Here is a 20,768-nt window from a genome sequence, read left to right as displayed (position 1 = left end):
GTATATTTACAGAAATACCAAAAAAAAAACAAGTGACCAACAACAATTAAAACTAACACACGTTAAATACAGCCAAAACAAGAAATACTGACAATAAGCTTCAAAACGAATAGGCATAGTAACTTGTATTGCTTTGATATATATTTATTTATTTCCTTTTTTAACATTTTTCCTTTATATAAGTCCACTGGTGTAGTTTTTGTCATTTACGAACGGTATTTTAAGTTTCCTTTCAGGATCCTGAAGAAGGCAGTAAAATTGTTGAACCGTCGAGTTTTTAATAAGATTTACCGTTGATGTCACTAGCCGCAACCTGAAAAGTTTGCAGTAGGCTATTCGACATGTTTTTGAAAAATTATTCCCAGATGACCTCGTTAATATCAAAAGTTAAACGTGTTAAAGTGTGTTTACATTCGTCCTGTAAAGTGTATACCGATTGGTATCTTTACATTATTAGACTTTACGTTTAGCTCTCGTTTTATTTTGTATTTAATTTTTAATTTGTTATTTCTCGAATGCTACGGACTAGAAAGGTATCATCAGATTTCATTCTATATCCGTCTCGCGTTTTGTGTACTGTTGAAAAGTTTGCAGAAAGTAAATCCAAACCAATAATATAACCACAGACCTTGAAGAGAAGGTCTTGAAACATAGTCTTGCCGATTCTGGTAAACTTTTCTAAACAACGCGGATCATCCCTAATATGACTGCATCTAATACTGATTTTGCGCTGTTTTTTTAATTATTTTTTCATTCACTTAATAACGCAATAAGAAAAGCAAATAAACTCGGTAAGGAAGTAACAGCGATAGTGCTAATTATATTTTAGTTAACAATTCTTCTTTGGCTTAATTATTATAACCGAAAAGTACTTTTTGAGACTCTCTATTAGGATTTAAATTATAACAAACGTACGACACTAAGGTTGCGAAAAATAAATGTCAAAAGAGTACTTTTAAAAAGAATCTAGTCTAATTAGAACTTTTCTTTGAGGTTTCTTGATAAATACTTTTTTTTTCTAGTCTGATTAATATAGATGACGGTTATATTAATAAATACATTATATTTCCCACTGTCGAAGAGCCTACTAAACATTACGAAAGACCGATGCCAAAAACTTGTTATTCGCGTCCAGATAAGATGTTTTCCATTTGTGCCTTATTATACGTCGTACTTTATTTTATACCGAGTGTGATTTGAAGAAAAAAAATCGAATTTTGTACTTTTTATCAATAAAAACTGGTTTCCTGTGCGACCGAATTCCATTCCGGCCAACCCATCCGCATCGGGACCGAGCATATGGACCGCGTGGTATTTTTAGAGACGACCGACACTTTCTTGGTACAAAAATCTTCTCCGGATGAAATGCGGAGCTCGTTTCCTACCCGGTTTCGCCCACATTTCGTCTAAATTTATCTCGCGCTCGGCGTGCCGTAAGGGACCTTAAAACCCATAAAGGCTTTCGCGCGTTCAAGGTTGTGCGAAACGCGGGGGTTTTAGAAGCCGCCGCCCAATCGAATCCGCGTGAATAGATTGGTCCGAATTACGAGGTAATGTGTTGGTTACCACCAAACCATAATTAGTTTTACTATTTGTTAACTTACTTTAAATTTAACTATTTTTAAATTCCTCCATTTTTTCGTATACTTGGATCAGAAATATAGTGCTTTTACAACCAAACAAGTGATTAACGTTGCCTACTGTTTATTACTACAAAACCGCAGCCCCTTATAGAACACCCTTCCGAGCAGACCCTTACCCTTATTCTTGAAACCTGTACTTAGAAACATTAGTAAAAGTATTAAATATAATAATAATAAAGTATCGGTCACTTAAAAAAACGTCACTATAGCTACTGTAATCACCTAGTTTAATTATCAACTGCGCCACTAATCGTTCTCAATAAATATTTTCTTTATTTATTACTCGTTTTTCACAGTTAGACCATCTTTATACTGATATTTTAGTTGCCACTTGCCGAATTACGTTCATGGTACTGTCACTAAATTTTGGTGCAGCGTTGTGCAGAAGTTGTTTTTCGTGTAGCTCTCTTCAAAATATAAATCATTTTCGTACAGAAATTCTTTAATTTCTTCTTTATATGGAGAAGTATTTGGAATATTTCTAATTTGTGTTAAATGTTACGAATGATTTATCAATTGCATTTAAATAATCCATCCTCAATTGCGAAATTCTTTGAGATTCCATTTAGATTATACGTTAAGGTAATGTAAAACATTTAAAATGTTAAAGCAATAAATGCACTATATGTTTGGTCGTATTATATCTCGCCGGGTGTCCCTGCCTATCATCGTCCTTTTCTTCTCCGGTTCGTTGGCTGGTATTCCATCACTATCTTTGGCGATATTTCAGCGTTTATCTTCATTATGTGGCCATACCACAACAAATGTTTTATTTCTAGTGTATCTGCATTTGTGAATCTTATTTTCTTATATTTTTAACGTTCTGCAATTGTCAGTTTTGTTGCTAATTTGGTTTTATTTATTTTATTTATTTATTTATTTGTTTATAAATTATTTGTTTAGTTACTTTAAAACATAACGATTTTCTTTTTTTCCAAAATATATTTTATGTATAGCGTATTTGTTATAAACAATTACTCTTATAATAATAAGATGACGACATTAATCAAACTTGAACGTTTATATTTTTAAGGCAGTCGGTTGTTACTTCTAAAAGATTTCTTTAACATTTTAAAAGGAAAATAGAGTTTGCTGGCATGTGACTTTTACCAGCCAATAGAATGAAGGTGTAAAGTTGCCAATTAGGTCAAAGTCGAGGGAAATAATGTAAATCCAATAAAAATATTATATTTTATAAAAAACCCTGAAAACACTAATATTACATGTGCCTAAAACTAAAAAATAGGACTTTCCAGTCTAAGGAAATATATTTTCCTAAACTGTACGTCAACTAACCAACCAATTTTCTTTAGTGAATGCAAATGTAGATGCCGAAAGACAAGCATTTTATTCTTGAAATTGTTGTCTTTTTTCATGTATCCTTTATTTGCTTAGAATAATAAACGTTTATACTTGAATCGTTAATTATAATGCAACTTTTAGTCGCTTTTATAATATAAAATAGAAAATTAATTTCTAATCATTTTAGTCGTAATTGGTTTTCAGGTAAATTGATTTGCTTTTCGGAAGATCGGTCAATGCTAACCACGGAATAAAAGATGTCGGCCAATTCTCAAACTGCAAAAAAGAAACAAAATAATTGTGATAAACTTATATTTTGTTCCTAATAAAGTTAAGGTAAAGTAAACAAGCCTAGATAATATGCCGCTATTTAGTTGCATTTTTGTTTCTTTTGATTCATAATATATTCAACAAAATACGTAACATAAATATTTTACTGTCTTTTTTTTCATTGGTTATCGGTTGCCAAAATTTTCCCAAGTTTAAGAACCACCCTGTATATTCATGTAAATGTTTTGAAGCCGGCCCTGCGGTTTGAGGATTTCGTGACTTATACAATGGGGTTTACCGATATGTTTTCAGTGTAAATTGTATAATTTGAACCAAACTATACCTACCAACGATTTCCTACTGCGAGAGCAGCGGTCTCGCAGACAAAAAGTGTTTCCAATTTAGGTGTTGTTGACCCTCGAAACATGACTAGTTCCGATGGCAACTTCAAAAATAATACAATAATCCGATCTAATATTGTCGATAGTAGTTGTTGGCCCGTCGTTAAAACAAAGAGCCGTTGTTTTTGTAGTGGTATCGATCGCGCGTGATCGTTTTATATCGATGGGGATTGATTGAAATTGTTTTAAACACTTATATATTGATCAATTTGGGTTATCTCTAAATTAAACACCTCCGCGTTATCTAGTTCGCCTATAGCAACCCGCTATCTGATTGCCAATGGCCGCGGACGTAAATATTGCTATATAAGATTCCATAATACTATATTATGCAACGAGTTTGATAGACACTGTAGTCACGAGTTTGATTTTGCGAAAACAAAATTACCATAAATTGTTTAAAAAAATGATGTCAATAGAAAAATAAAAAAAATAACTCATGAAATTAGAGGAGAAGGACAATTTTTCACTACTTCGTCAGTGTGTTAGTTGCAGCCACCTTTAACTTAGGGGTGGGTGGGACCTCAAAAATTAACCAAACATTTTTTTTTCCGTTTTTTCTTTCTTCTGATAATTACAATTGCTTAATACCAGGGGTAAAATGGACCGCTTAAAAATTCTAAAAAAAAAGCTATCATAATGAATCATAATTAATGTATTGAAACTCATATTTTTGGATAATACGTATAACAGGTTTTTTAATTAATAGAAAAATAGTTACTAGTCAGTAACGTTGTTTATTTTTTTGGGTAAATTTAGTTAAAATGTGTCGAAAATAAATCGACTTGATGGTTGAAAGCCACAAAAAATAATGAAAACCTTAAATGGGTCGCCTTGCCCCACCTTCCCCTACAGCCTTCGGTCTTGACTGAAAACGTGTGCCGAAATGTCTTTCCTTACAAAATAAATTAAATGCTCCGTGGCACGCCTCGGTACTCGCAAAAAAAAAAAACACTTCTCGATTCTCCGCTTCCAAAATAAATTCAATTAACTAATTGAACTGGATAATGACGTGGGAGTTGCCCTCCGAGCGACGATGAACTCAGATAATAAATTGTGGACGTAGGATTGAAGGAAACGATTAGTAGGTTTTTGAAGCTCAAAAATCCATGATCTTATTTAGCCGATTATGGAAATGTGAGAGAACTTTTTTTTTGAAGCTATACGATCGTATCGTCTTTCCTATAAAATCAGATGTTTTGATTCTATATTATTAAACAATAAGAAGAAAAACCTATAAAATGTCGAGACGTAAATCTCAATCCCAGTATTTTTTTTTTGCCTGCGCGAATGTCGTATATCAACGACTACCATTGAATGGTGTAGAAGAATGGTTGTCTTGTCCATGTCCAACGTAAGCAATTAGCGTGCTTTTTGGTCGCCCAACCATTCGGGGGATATGTTCCACAGCGTTGGCAGCAGCCCCTCATTTTTATGGCGCATGAATGGCCGTCGTTTATTTCGTCCAAATATCGCACACACGCATCCGCCATTATAATTTGCGAGAGTTCAACGTCCCTGTAGCGTGTCGAACGACATGCCATTTTTATGTTGTGCACTTGGGGCAACCGGTCTAGATCCGATCGCTTTGCGTTGCCAGAATTCAGAGAAAAAACATTTCCGCCCGACTCTATGGTCCGTTAGAAGTTACGTCACCACCGTCTAGTGCCACGTCCGCTACCGGGCGACCATTGTGCAAACTAAAAGCTGCTAGACAGTAAAAAGGAAACGGGAACTGTAAAGAGTAATAAGGACGTTTTTTGAATTATTTTGTTCTGTAGGTCTGTCCAGTGTCGCCCTCAATGCGCATTGGGTTATCTATACGGGGCCGCTCTTGTTACTATTCTTTTATATCTTCATAACAATTTATTTTACCGACCAATTTTAAATGCAGAAATAGTTTTTTTAATGTGTGCTAAAATAAGAATACCTAGTGTTCTTATTTTAAATGGAACACCTGGTATGTTATTTCATTTTTGGAATTCTGGGAATGTTTCATGATGGGTTCTTTAAGGTTTTCCTATATTTTATCCTGATAATTTCTTAGATATGTTGATTCATTTACGGAGTGTCAAAATTTTTAGCAATCAATAATAACATTTGCAAAGTAGTTGTTTCAAATACTTACTAATAATACTTATATTAATTTAATTTTACATCTGTAGGTTTGCCTTTCCCTTTACCTATTTTCAACGGTTATATTTTTCAGTTTTCATTTCACAAGGTGGAAAAAAGACCAAGCATACTGAATGCTATAACAATACTATACGAAATTCGAGTTTAAAAAAATTTGTTAAGAACTTTGGTAGAACCAAATAAAAAAAAAGAAACAAAACTGGAAAATAAAAAGAAAAAACGTTAACAATTATGGATTTTTTCAAAGGAACTTCCACAGGCTACTGCAAGTTTGATTCAACAAAAACCGACGCAGTAGGAATCCAGAAATTTTGTGAAAAGTAATAACGGATTTTGTTTCTAATAAATACATAATAACTCTTAGATTAGATTACTAATTTCATACTAATACTAACCAGGTAAATATAGATACAAGAACTAGACAATAATCATAATGGATAAATTAATCAAATAAATAAAGTTTAAATTATTATTTGTTCTTCAAATCTATTATACTATTTGATATTATTTTTTTGTGAAACTGTTGCAACGAGATAAAGAAACCATCTCTGTCCTATTGTTCTAGATACCTTGGATTCATAATTTCTAATAGGGATTTTATTTAAAAAGATTTGGGCTGCAATTTTTTGAAAATAGAGTTGTCTTGCATCGAGCGTAACTAATTCATTTAAACTTTGTTTTGTCCGATGTGACGTTTATAAAAAATTTTTAAAATCCATTTTTGTGATATATCACATATGAAATATTTAGTTGTCAACTTACCCCATACTAAAATTCCATAATTTAAATGCGATTGAGTGAGAAGATAGTTGTTATCTTGTCATTTCATATTTTCTATCAAAAGTTAATTAAAACCGAAGGGCATTTATTTTATTTATTTATTTATACAAATACACTGCTCAACACGATCAAACCCAATTACAGAGCAGGAGAACACCAACTACATTCAATCAGAACTACAAAATTATTTACAAAGTATCAACACCATCACACAAATACACTAAATATTGCAAAAAAGATGATCCGCAACAAAATGAACATAAGAAAAATGCTAATGAAGGAAATTACTCAGCTGCAAGAAGACTAGACACAACATAATTTTAGCCTAATGCTACTCAAGCTGCAATTAAAAATGTCTAAATCGCTGGTACGGTTGGATACGTTGCACATATTATATAAGCAGTCCAGTGTCATTATAGTTAGCGTTGATTTTGATAAAGTTTATTCTGTGTTTGACATTATTTGCGCCAACGGAGTTGGGAGACTCTGGAATTAAGATCGCCTGATTTGAGTTCTTTGGATTTTCACCTCTTGAGCGTAAGTCATGAATGATGTAACATTATTTCCAGCACACCGTTTTGAACTGATAAAAAGCTTGTTCGAACACATCACTGTCGAACCTGCAATTTTCAATTGGCCAGACACATTAAAAAATTGAGAAATAAAACAATCGACTGGAATCGTGTTGGAACAAAGCTAAACTCTTATACATGGAAGCACCAAAAATTGCAATTGAAGAAATTTGATGAGAGAATTTTTAAATATGAAACCCTGTAGGTTATTTATGCTCCTATAAATTATAATACTAAATTCAATGGCTATTTTTGAAGTTTGGCAGGCACGGAATGATAATTTTGTTCTAAGGAAAAATGATCAAGATATCTAAGAAAACCTGAAAGTCATTAATTTAAACTTCTCAGGCCCATGTCCCTCGCCTCCTTTGATTATAAAGTCGTTTCCTAAGATACGGCGCGCGAAAACAATGAAGAAAATAAAATGACGGATGACGGTCGAGCACAATAAAATGTCAACGACCTCGCAGCTGATTGTAGACGGCGCCGAATTACCAAATCGATATCTAACCGAGGGTGGGAAAACTTTCGGTTTCCTTTGTCTCTCCGTCGCAGGATCCGAGGTCGGGGAGGTCTACGTTTTCGACAGTTTCCGCGCGGTTTCAGATCGCAACGGAAAAAATCGAATCGGTCCACGTAATCGATGCAACAATATGCTAATACGAAAATGTTAATTCGATTAACGCCGACGACAAGGTCACGGACGCGCGCCATTTTGTTTACCCGATCGGAGCAGCGATGTTTGCAAAAGAATTTCTATATATAACTTTTGTCTCATAATAATTTTATAAACAACGTTAATTTCCAGAGAATAACGAGCGTTTCTATTGTCGCGGTGTGTATTCCGTACCGTGAGCGTAAAGGTTCCCGAACAATAAGTGACGTAAACGTAGAACAAGGTGCGGGTGGGAAATTGTTTTGTTTTTTTTTTTAATTCCCAGCAAAGAACAAGTGGGCGTTTCTTGTACCGTGCATATCTCTGTTTTGTTACGCTCTTTCATCTTGGCTAAAAATATTTATACCATTATATTTGAAATTTTCAAGAAAATCGTAGAAAATAGCTGTTTTTGATATGTAGCGCCTCCTACCGACTCCTATAAATACTTTTTAAAACTAAACTAAGTTCGTCGAAATCAGATTAGCCAAAAAAAAGTTATTCGACTTTTTCTAAGCCAATATTTGACCCTTCCCCTTCCCTTAATTTGATGAGATAGAAACAAATAATTCAAACAAAAAAGTTTCCTTATCTAGAGTAGATTAGGCTGAAACTAATTTTGATATAGGTTAATTTGGAATATTTTTGAGAAAACCTGATTTTTCTATTTTTCAGTAGAGGTTGCGCCCCCTAGCGGCCATTTTATGAACTTGAAAATCATTTCCAGCTTTTTCCCTTGCCGATTTACCTGTAAATATTTTTTTTCTAAGTTGTAGGCCTAATGGTTCCTGAGATATGGCCGGCGTTCTTTATTAATGGGCCTCCCGTTACGTATCTATAAACACTATAGTACACTAACAATTATTTTTACATAATAAATGGTCTTTGTTCGACAAAGAAACTATATAAAAAGATAAATACTAAATAAATACATACAATAGAGAGACACAATTAAAGTAGAAAAAAATGCTAGAAGATAACAGGAACAATAGAAACATTGATGAAAAAATTGAGACTGAAAACGTGATATTACATTATAGCGTGAAAACTGTTTAACGAAATTTTTAATTGAGACGTTTTTTGTTTAACGCCATTTCATTTATATGTTAAGATACAAACCAGCCTTTTCTGAGTTGTATTGTTCTTATTGATGCCGCTAGAGCGCGTTTTGTAATATAATAACAAAAAAAATACGTTCTCTAAAAAAATTAAATACAATAATTTAACTTTTTTTCACAAGAATGACGAGCAAATTTTTAAATATATTTTTTTAGTTTGGTTTAGATTTATTTTGTCAATTTAATGAATAAAATGCGGCATAATTACGGGAAACCAAAAAATGAGAGAAAAGTAGAAACAAAAGTGGTTTTCATTCATTTATGCTTCAAAAATATTTTTTTGGCATACAGAAACGACAACCCTGTATAGGCAATTTCTCGGAACTGTCTAGACCAGGGGTTCCCAATCTTTTTTATCCCGCGGCGCAGTTACAAATTTAGTACTTTATCACGGCGCCCTGCTCTTTGAAAAAGAAGAAATAGGCACCTATAATAATTGTTTATGATAGTAGTTAGGTTAGATAGGATTATAAATTAAAACACTTACAATCAAACAGACTTTTTAATATTATAAAATAATTAAAACTGGAAATAACTTGTGTATTTCTTAAGTCTTATGAAAAACAAAAATAAAATATGTACGATTGTCAGTCAAATCAATGTGATGGGTGAGCTTGGTGATATGCACACAGTTTTTCAAAGCGGGGAATAAGACTTGACACTGCTACTCTCATTTCTTTCTCCACATTGATTCTCGAGCGATATTTGTTCTTAATTACAGCTACAGCTGAAAAACCAGACTCGCATAAATATGACGTTGCAAACGGAATGAAAATTCTTAAAGCTTTTGAAGCTAAATTTGGATATTCATTTTGAATTGATAACCAAAACTCCAACAAGTCGGAAGTGATGAATCTAGTTTTAAGACTGCTGTCGCAAGAGAGCTCAATGAGACTCTCTTCATCTTGTGATGTGAACCCTGGTGGAGCTTGTGCGTGGAAAGGATCTTTGATCCATGCAAATTTTTCAACATCATCATCTTTAAAGTACGCCGAAAACCATTCGCTGAGCTTCAATAGGTGTTCCGTGAAGAGGGCAATCAGGTCTGGTGAGACAACCAATTCATTAGATGCCGCATATTTATACAGCTGCGGGAAGCAATCTTGACCGCCGCCTTCATTCATTTTATTTATCCACAACTGTAGTTTCTTTTTAAATGCCGCAATTCTCTCCGATAGTTTCAGAATGTGCGTGTTATTACCTTGCAAAGACAGATTCAAATTATTTAGTTTCTCAAATATATCGCACAAATATGCTAGTTTTAACAAAAAGTCTGGTTCAGTAAAATATTTGGCGCTTTCATGACGTTCTTGCTGTAAAAAAGTTCGAATTTCTTCGTGTAATTCGAACACACGAAATAAAACATTTCCACGTGATAGCCACCGTGAATTGCAATAATACAGCAGGGCCGTATGCTCAGCCCCCATATCCAAGCATAGTTTTTTAAAAAGTCTGGCCTTAAGAGGCCTAGTTTTTATGTAGTTTACTACGTTAATTACAGATTCCAGTACTTGGTTAAGTTCGGAGCTCATAGATTTTGATGCAAGAGCTTCTCTATGGATGATGCAATGGGTCCACAAAGCATTCGGTGCTTTTTTACGAATAAGCGCTTGTACTCCTCCATACCTGCCAGACATGGATCGAGCGCCATCAGTACAAATACCAATACACTTTTCCCAATTCAAACCATTTTCTACAAAAAAATTGTCAATAATTTCAAATAAGTCTTGGGCCTTCGCACTTTCGGTAATGGTTTTGCAGAATAACAGATCTTCGACAATAATATTGTCAGTCAGAAAGCGTACGTAGCAAATAAGATGCGCATCATTATTACTGTCAGTAGCCTCATCAAGTTGCAAACCAAAATAATTGTTTTTGATTTTTTCTATTAATTGGTAATTGAGATCCTCAGCTATGTCATGGATTCTTCGACCGATCGTGTTGTTAGATAAGGGTACCTTGGAAATTAATTTTCCTGCCGATTCTCCAACCATAATGTTTACCATGTCGAGAGCAGCCGGTAGAATAAGCTCTTCTGCAATAGTATGAGGTTTTTTGCATTTTGCCACCCTGTATGCTACCTTGAATGATGCTAACAGTGCGTTGTTAGGTACTGAGGCTTGCTGAGTGAATACGTTTTTTGTTTTATTTAAATTTTGTAATTTTCGGTGAAAAAAATCACGCGATTTTTCAACCATAGTTGGATGAATTGTCTCAAGATGTCGCTTTAACTTACTTGGAAGCATACTTTCGGATGACAATATTTTTAAACAAAGCACACACTGCGGTCTTTCTTCATTATTAACTTCTATTGAAGTAAAACCAAAGTCCAAATAGCTATCATCGTATTTACGATATTTCCGCTTCTTTGCTTCCTTGCCATTACTAGTTGATGCATTATCACTGTCATTTGGACTGCCAACTTGTTTATTTAATAAAAATCTGTCCATTTTGCGTGAGATATTTGACGAAAAACAAAGCGAAAGAAAACACTATGACACGTCCGTCCGTCGCAGCTCGCCCGATGCTACTAAAGACTTAGGAGGGGGGGTAGGGTATCAGGGCGGCGCGGGCGTAGGTTTTTTGGCGAGTGAGAAACGCCGCGACGCGATGGTTAGTAGGTAACTATGTTTTTATAGATGCGAGGGCTCAAATAAGGTACCCGCGTATATTTGTTTCGGACATGTTTCGGATAATGAATGATGATGGACTTACGGCGCCCCTCTTTACATTCTACGGCGCACCAGGGCGCCGCGGCGCACACTTTGGGAACCCCTGGTCTAGACATATTCCTGTAACATTTAGAGATTTAAATATACCTATCAATTTCTACTACTAAAAACCTTTATTAGTTTTGGTTAGTTATTTTGAACAATCTACTTTAGTCATCTGTTTTGATATTTTAAAAATAGATAAATATATTTTTTTGTATCGTATTTAGTATTAAAAAAGAGCCACTTTTGCATCACTGCAGAAACGTTACTATTATGCTTGGAAATATATATATATATATATATATATATATATATATATATATATATATATATATATATATATATACATATATATACATATATATATATACATATATATACATATATATATATATACATATATATATATATATATATATATATATATATATATATATATATATATTATAATAAATAATTAATTTTTAATGTTACTTTTTGACCATCCCGCATTTGTTTATTTTTGAAATTTCAATACAAACCATGTCACCAAGAAGCTGCTAAAAAGGAACGGAATGAATGCCTTAATATAGAGCATGTTCTGTGTAACATAATAAAGTTTGTTACTTGTCTGTACGAGTGAAGCCAAACAATTTTTTAAAATATTTTTATGGGCCACGCAGTAAGAACTCTGTATTTATTCGAAAAAATCAGTATACATAGAAAATTAGAAAAAAAATATAAGAAATGGGTATACCTAGTTTGCCAATAACAAAAATTGTAAATTAAGGGCTTATCAGATCTGGTTTTAGACCCTGAATATTATCGAACCCATTTCGTTTTAATCGAGACGTTAAACCAAGCGACTAACGTACTGCTCGAGTATTTTAAGAACCGTGTTATCCGTATCGATAAGTACGAAAACAAACGTTAAAAGCGACACCAGAGGGCGTAATTTAAGCGACGCGAAAAACTTTAACGGCCAGTCCCTTTCAACGCCGGGCAATTAGCCGGCTCGGTTAATTGCAAGCTTTAAATCTGCATTGCGATGTGTTATTTATCTCTGGCGCGCAAATGTTTAGCGAACCGCACGAACACGTGTTAAAAATAAAACCGATCGATCAGTTTAGGACGACAAGTAAACGCAGATGTCGTCGGAAACATGGACTTACATTTTGCAAAAAAAATTCGGCCCTCGAAAATCTGCCAAAAATGGCATAATTGCCAATATAAATCCATCGTGAGAAAAGGGTGCCAATTTTTTTATAGTTATATGGCCTTAAGATATTTATGTAAAAAACAACAACAAAAGGAACATGCAAAAGGTAGATGGTATACTCATAAATAGACAAGAAAGGTAAACAGACAATTTTCACAAAAAAAAATCTACTATTACGACACTAACCAAATATATTTTAATTTCTTCTTAATGGTATTATTGTTTGTGGGAAAAGAAAATGGTGTTTATTTGACAACATCAAAAATTTTTGACATAGAACAAAATATGCTAAAAATCTCTCGAGGTGTTTGTTGAACTTTTTAATAGGCATGTTTTAACTCCTGTGGAAGAAAATTGTTGAGACGTAAATCTACAGAAATCGGTAATTATCTATAATATTTTTGATTACAGGAATTGTTTTTATTTCGTGTCATATGTTTACGAAAAGCTCAACTCAATTTCAAACTTCTATGTGCTTTTATTAACAAATAGGTAGATACTTTAGTCAAAACAATTGATCGTCGTTACTTATATGCTTTAAAGATTACAGCATCGCCTTTGACTGTGTTAAGTGGCTCAAAGATGGGGCATTATCTCTGGGAGATGGGCCCAATCATTTCATAGACCTCATAAAAAATCTGTATGAAAATAATGCTGAATGAGTCAAAGTTAATGGTGAACTTACTGATCATTAGAAAAACCAACTTTAATTGGAATGGAGGAATATCAATTGGTGGCAAAGAAATCAGCAACTTCACCAACATTGAAAAAGAACTTATCGAACTTTTAAGAAGAATTGAAGAGGAATGCAGGATTTATTATTAATATATGAAAAACAAAACCATTGACAAGCTCAATAACCACAAACCACAAGATTAATGTCATCGATGTCGTTAGCCAGTTTGTATCAATTAAAAGACGGGCATCAATTGATAAATGCGGGATGACCAAATTAACAAAAGTATGGAAAGTCGTAATATAAATAAACAAACAGAAATGAGGTTTTCCTGCATGTTTCAGAATGTTGGTATATCAAAGGAGTTGATAAGCGCCACATCGGTGCCTTTGATATGTTCTCTTGTTAAGAATATATGGATTGTTAGAAGAACAAATGAGTCAATTATAAATGAACTGAACTTCAAAAACAGACTTCTTGTAATCGACTAGATAAATAAACAATAAAGGGCAAGGTGCAGGGGTCAAGAGGCCGTGGAAGATCATGGACTAGAGAGCAAAACAACGATTGGTGAATGCTTTAGAGACGCAGCAGATAGAGAAAAATGGAAAGATATTACCCATCATTACCCATACGCGGAATGGGTCAACGACGCAGAAGGAAAAGAAGAACAATCTTCCGGATTCTTTCTACGCCAATCATCATGTTGGATTCTTCAGAGCTTAACTAAGATTGAACAGGATGATTGGCAAAACGCTAGCAAGTTCTATTGATCAACAAATGATGCATGAGCAAACTCTTACGACATCGCTGATCTGTCCCCAGACAACATTGGTGGAGGAGATTGCTCAGATTGCTTAATAAAACATTTACTAGTGCGTTCGTAGTGAGAGAGTTTTTCTTAAAGAACTTTACATACAGATGGTTTTTATTGAGTTTTAAACAAACAGAGCACAAAGAAGATTGAATATCAATTCTCTCGCGAATTGGCAATCTTTTCGGATTTAACAGCATGACATCCAAAATCAAAAGATGAAAGAAAAAAATATCAAAGACCCAAAGACCAATTGATATTGATAATGATATTATTATTTTTGCACCATTCAGTTAATTTTGTATGTTTTTTGGTTTTATTGCCCTAATATTATTCGTTATTATTATTATTATTATTGCCAAAAACATTGGATAACCTGGTACAACCGATGTGACTACTATATTGTTTCGTATTGCGCGTATGACGGCTCAAGTTACAGACCATAAAAGTGACTTTAAATGGGGCTAGTACGCGAAATGTATGAATGAACCGCTCCAAGGGTTGACTCAGACGGTTTCAGTTGTAAGTCATTCTGATTAAAAGAAGAGTTTGACGCATCTCTTAATGATTTTAACTGCCTATATTAGGCCTCCATGTAGTCGACTCTGGTCGGAGTTGACAAGTTCAATCAGCTTGGTTTCCAATCCCTTAATTATTGATTCTTTATTGTCTGCAGCCCGTGCACATTAAATTGTTTTTTATGTAAATTAGTATCTTAAAAGCAGACCCCTAGGTGGTGTGTGTTTTATTTCCGAGACCATCGGTAAGAGACGTTTTCAAATGTGTTCTATACACTTATAAATCGTCTCGAATTAACCTTTATGGCCGCCATTACTCCGCAAAGACGCGATCCGATATGGTACGAGGCAAATCGGCGGTTGCTCAACAAATAACCCACATTAGAATTACAAATACGTCCCCGTATGGCTGACTGGCCATTTCGCAACAGCGGTCGCCATTTTTATCCGACCGCTTGACCGATGAGGGCAAAAAAACTCGAGACGGGCAGAACGCTAAGTGTGACAGATGCGTCTAACGGTTTAAGACAATGTTGCCGACGATAATTGTCGCGTAAAATTCCGTCGCAGTTGGTTATTTAGCTAACGTTGACGTTTGAACGAAATAAACAACGAAAAATATATATTTTTTAATGCGGGTTTATTTAAAAAAATATAATACCGCTACGTACTCAAAATTATCCTGGCGATGATGTTTTTTTTACGATAGGTCAGAGATCTGGGTTTAAAAGGTCGATTTTCGTGAGTTTTCAGTCTCCCAGTGAAGTTATAACACCTATTGCCAATAACTGAGGAAGTTATCAGACACTAAAATAAAATTATTTGGCCGCCTAAACTTTGAAGAGGTAGTGGACGAGGTCATTTCTTACCAAAAAAATTGAATATTGTTTGAAAAATGATTACTTAAAAAAGTTTAAGTTGTTTTCTTGTTTGGATGATAAGAATTATCATCCAAAAGTTTTTTTTGAACACTGTAAGCATTCTGATCTTTTGAAAACCGCATTTCTATATCTTTATCCTAACCTTAAATATGAATAAAAAAAAATTAGCGCTTAAAAAAAGTTTTATTTTATTTGGACATTCTTAGCTGTCTTCAAATATTTATTATAAATATGTTTTTTATTAATAATTATGGTCAGTCAATTAAGCAAAAATAAAACAAAATTTGTTTTCATGTTGACAATTAGAAGTGACTTATTTCCGTTATAATTGGTGTTTAATTGTCAATGTCAACTTTACAAGTTACAGGAAACTATAAAGTCAACAAGTTTACTAATATTAATAACATTATGATTATTAATTATTATAAGGAACAATATTTCCAGCTAACTGTATTTTTAATTTATCCACAGGTAATTATCAAATAAATACATAAATAATCTATATTAGAACTCTGATCTTTTTTAATTTGTTTTTATTTGCTTTTTCTTTTTTTGCTACAAAGTGCAGATAAAGATTGTTATTATTTTTATTTATTGAACAAACATTCCTCTATAACGTGTTTCTTTCGTACAAATTCCACATAGGTTTTCTATACGTTGGGTAAAAATCCTTTATACGGATTTACATCCGTATGTTTGTTCGACGACCGAAGATAATGCGTGTGGATTATTATTGTTTTCTTCGTTTACGCGCAGTGGGGTCATCGACACTGGTAATGAAGTCCTATAAAATCCGAACGTCCAATACCGAGGCCGCGATATATCGGACGGTAGATTTTAATTAATATCTATATGCGTGTGGAAAGTGTGTGGCCGCGTGTTAAAAATTTGATTTCAACGCGCTAATAACAACGGACAAATCGAGCTTGTAATTAACGATATAGTGGGATACGCAATCCGAACAGGAACGTCGTCGCCATACAGGGACTGATAGTGGCGGGCGATTAATTAAAAAGGAGGCCGGACGTGTCGATAGTTCAAGTGGACAGCTTAAAATCCACACCCTTGAAAAAAATGGATAGAAAACCACTAGTTTTCCCGTCATTTTGGCGTTAGAGTTGGTTCCCGTCTTTGTGTCTGGTTTCGACATAAACTCAACAGCGCATGTCTTGGAAAAGAAAATTCCGCTCCAAAATTTTAAATCGGGCTTAATCTCAAAGTCTGGCAAGTTAAAGGTAAGTTTACAAGTGATTTCTTCTTCTTTATTTTTCTTTTATAAAAATGTTGGCGAATTTTATTTTATGATATATCCTCCTCCATATTGAGGGCTTGATGAAGTAGTGTGTTTACCACAGGTGTGTGTCCAGTCTGATGTTTCCGAGCCGCGATTTCTTTACCCTTCTCTTACCCTCAATTTTGCCTTCCAGGATTAGTTGCAATTGTTAATAAATACTATTCATGACGCATAATGTGTCCAACGTAGGAAGTTTTCCTAAGTTTAATGAGACCAGTCAAAATCGAACAGGTGTGTGTTAGAACTTCTTCATTGGTTGTCCTAGAGGTCCAGCTGATTCGAAGTTTTAATGTAGCATTTTAGGGTTCTCGGTCAGTGTTGGCAGCTGGAGGTGGCATAACAAATTGCACATGTTCGGTTCTTGCGATCTCAATTCTTCTTCTGATCTTTTTTGAGTGGTCTAGGTTATTCATATATGTAGCTCTTAACAGTCATAAAAAACTGAAGAAATTGTAGGAGGTCGCTAGTCCGCCCAATCGATATAATTTCCCTGTCTGAACAAGTAATCCACGAGCATTTAATATCCGCCAACCTTTTTTTCATGAATGGTTTATAACTTCTTCCATGTCTTTGGTCAAAAATTACTTAATTAGAATTAGCAAACCCTGTAAAATACTTTTTTTTCTAAAAGAAACTTCCGCAGGCTACTGTAATACTTTTTATAAAACTTCTGGATTCCTCCTGCGTCAGTTTTAGTCAAGCTCTGAAGAAGGCAACAGGATGATTGGCGAAACGTTAGCTAGTTCGACTCAACAAAAACCGACGCAGGAGGAATCCTGCAAAGTACTGTTACTATAGTAGACAAGGCACCATTACACCCATCTGAGGAAGCAGTTAATAGCCATCAAAATTTCAGGATTCTGTTTTTGCGCGTTTTTGTAGGTTAGTTCTTCAGGTGATTAACCAGAATTTAATTCAGAATCTCCATCATGGAGATATTGTACACCGTAAGAGCTGAAGATGGTTATCTCAGGAAAAAGTTGCAAAATTTAAAAAATAATTTCGAGGAGAATAGGCAAATTTCGTTTTTTTTTGCGTATTCTTATAAGTGAAATTTTTTAGTTTCCTCAACGGCACGTTATGGTAACCTTTAATTTTGCAACTTTTTTTTCAAATTTATCCATCTTCGTATCTCTTATGTTTTGCAATATCTCCATGGTAGACATTCTTCTCTTGGACATACTGTTTAATGGTTATACACAAAATCCTTTTGAAGTAGTGCAATTTAAAACATACAATGAACAATCTTGATCGATCTGTTAAGATCGTAACTTTAACACCATGGCCTGAGGTTTCCGAAACCGGAATAATTAGATAATGAAAATATTCTACTGGCAGAGGTTAAAAAGAAACTAATAAATCAGGATAATTTGAAACAAATCCCAGAGTACTTTATAGCAAAACATAATGCAAAGGCAGATGGTAGGGAGCAATATTGAAAATACGGAAGAATCGGTTGAATGTAAATAAATGTAAAAAGATTTGAAAAATCTCAAGGACAAAGCAACTGACATAAATAGTACATGGAAATCGATATGCATTTTGTAAAATGTATAGTAGACTGTTTATTATTAATTATTAATGTGATGTTAATTACGGCTTTTTGGATCAGTTTCATTTTATTTTTGCATTTTAAAACTTGCAATTCTGATGTAAAAACAGCCTCGTAAATATTATAATACGCCTATGTGCGTAGCATCTACCAGTTTGTTTAACTGAATTGTTATTGTGGATCGTTAAGCTGAAAAGCGAATTTAAATCACTCGGTTGGTTCGGAGTGACCTTTAAAAATCATTGGTCCGAAATAGAACGCGAGTTTTTTAAAGATCTTTAAAGTACTCCGCAGCCGGCCAAGAAACGGCAGCAGCTCTTCTGATGACGAATCAATTAGATAAAGAAAATGGCGAGGGACGGTTTTTGGTGATTTGCCAGCATATAATTGAACGCGGTCGTTCCGTACGGGGTGTTTTCTAATCGAATGTCAATATTGAAGTGACTGATTTGTGGATTTTAAAATAAATAAATTTTTAATATCTGCGCGCTAGGGACACAGGATAAAATGTTCCCTTGGGAAAATAACATTAACTTACATGTAATAATTTCCGACTTTGAAATATTTAATAATATAAGAATAAAATTGACAACAGAAATTTTGATAGATGCTTATCAGTGGGTGAATTAAAACCCAAATTGTTTTGAGCAAAATAAGACAAAAACATTTTGTATACAAAATCAAGGAATGCTACAGAAGTCCTGACCCAAGAACATGTACAAATTTAGAAAGATAACCCACTCGAAATGGGAATGTTTTAACAGTTTTCGTAAATCTCTGAAGAAAGTGAAAACTGACATCTCATTGTCATTGTCCAAGTTGGTTTATTATGAAACAACCAACGGTGTCCAGTCAATAGCAAAGCAGGTTTGTTTATACGTAATACATAATTATAAATTTAAATCCTTGGGCAACATTTTCCCTGTGGCTTCCCAAAATTATACATTTCGATCAGATCCCAAAGGTTGTTGGAAGACACTAACCACAAAAACACAAAACTTTTTTTAATTAATTCTCACCTGACACCATTGGTGCGTTTATTGGAAACCAATGTATTGTTACCTGAATATTTCCCTACCTTTGGAAGTATGCTAATGTTATAATACCTATGTCTAGGATAACTTCACCATGTGAAATCTCACATTTTCGCCACGTTAGTGTGTACCGCTAACAAAACTTTGGGAGGCATTAGACAAGACAAACCTAAGCGTCAACATAATAAGATCAGTGAAAGAACTATATAGAAACTGCCACATTAAAGTCAAGGTCGGCCAAAAAATATCCAATGGACTTACACCCAACAAGGAACTCAAACAAACAACGTATATGTGTATCGGTGGAGCACAACGTGACCTCCTCTTAGAGGATGGTCAGGCTATCGAAAGCTGCGAAACCTACAAATACCTGGGAATGCTGGCTATGCTTCTTGTGGGACCAAAAAATCACGAGACGAAACATACACCTAATATACAATACGATCATTAAAAGCATAGTCACATACAGCAGTGAAGTCTGGCCACTAAAAGAAAGAACCATGAGAACGCTGGAGGCAACAGAGATGGACTTTTGGAGGAGAGCGGCAGGAAGGTCAAGAACTGAAAGAGTCCCAAACGAAGCAATTCGCACAACCATGAAGGTGGGCCACACGATTTCAGACGAAATAAGAACAAAACAGTTAAAGTGGTACCGTCACGTCCAAAGAATGGAAGAACAGCGACTGCCTAAACAAATACTCACTTGGAGACCTACAGGAAGAAGGAAGAGGGGAAGACCGAGAAAGAGCTGGAGAGAGGGCATCGATAGTGAAATACAATGGAGACGACTGGACGAAGATCTGTGGAGGGACAGAGATCGATGGAGATTGGGAATCGGACGACGTCGGAGAACGTTTTAAAAACCGATAGATATATATAGTGTGTAATGTCTTAAAAATTGAAGGGGATTATATATGACCAACCTAATCATGTTGCTGATTCAAATGATGCTGATGTGCTACTTAGGCCTGAGCCCTATTCGAATGTACATGTTATTGCCTTTACCTGATAAGTCGCTGGTAGAGGGGTCAGTGGTGTCTGACTTTCTGCCCATTTTGAGGCGAATTCTTCGGGGCAGCATTTTAGGATCTTCGATGTTCTCGCACTATACTTTTCTAAGCATCCAAATAAATGTTATTTTCATTAGCATGCTGATGACATATAGGTACTTATCATATACATCGGAAAATAACACTGGTCGTTTATTGTG

General features: G+C 34.5%; 1 protein-coding gene across 1 annotated transcript in view; it reads left to right on the top strand.

Annotated features, from left to right (window-relative positions):
* Positions 1 to 20,768, top strand: part of LOC132701248 (protein hu-li tai shao) — a 53,065-nt gene that overhangs the window by 8,447 nt on the left and 23,850 nt on the right. The gene's annotated exons all lie outside the window — the stretch shown is intronic.

The sequence above is a fragment of the Cylas formicarius genome, unplaced genomic scaffold (genome assembly GCF_029955315.1).
Source record: "Cylas formicarius isolate icCylForm1 unplaced genomic scaffold, icCylForm1.1 PGA_scaffold_4__25_contigs__length_36172078, whole genome shotgun sequence".
Classification (NCBI taxonomy): Eukaryota; Metazoa; Arthropoda; class Insecta; order Coleoptera; family Brentidae; genus Cylas; species Cylas formicarius.
Note: the sequence above shows the minus strand (reverse complement) of the source record. Positions and strands in the feature narration are given on the sequence as shown.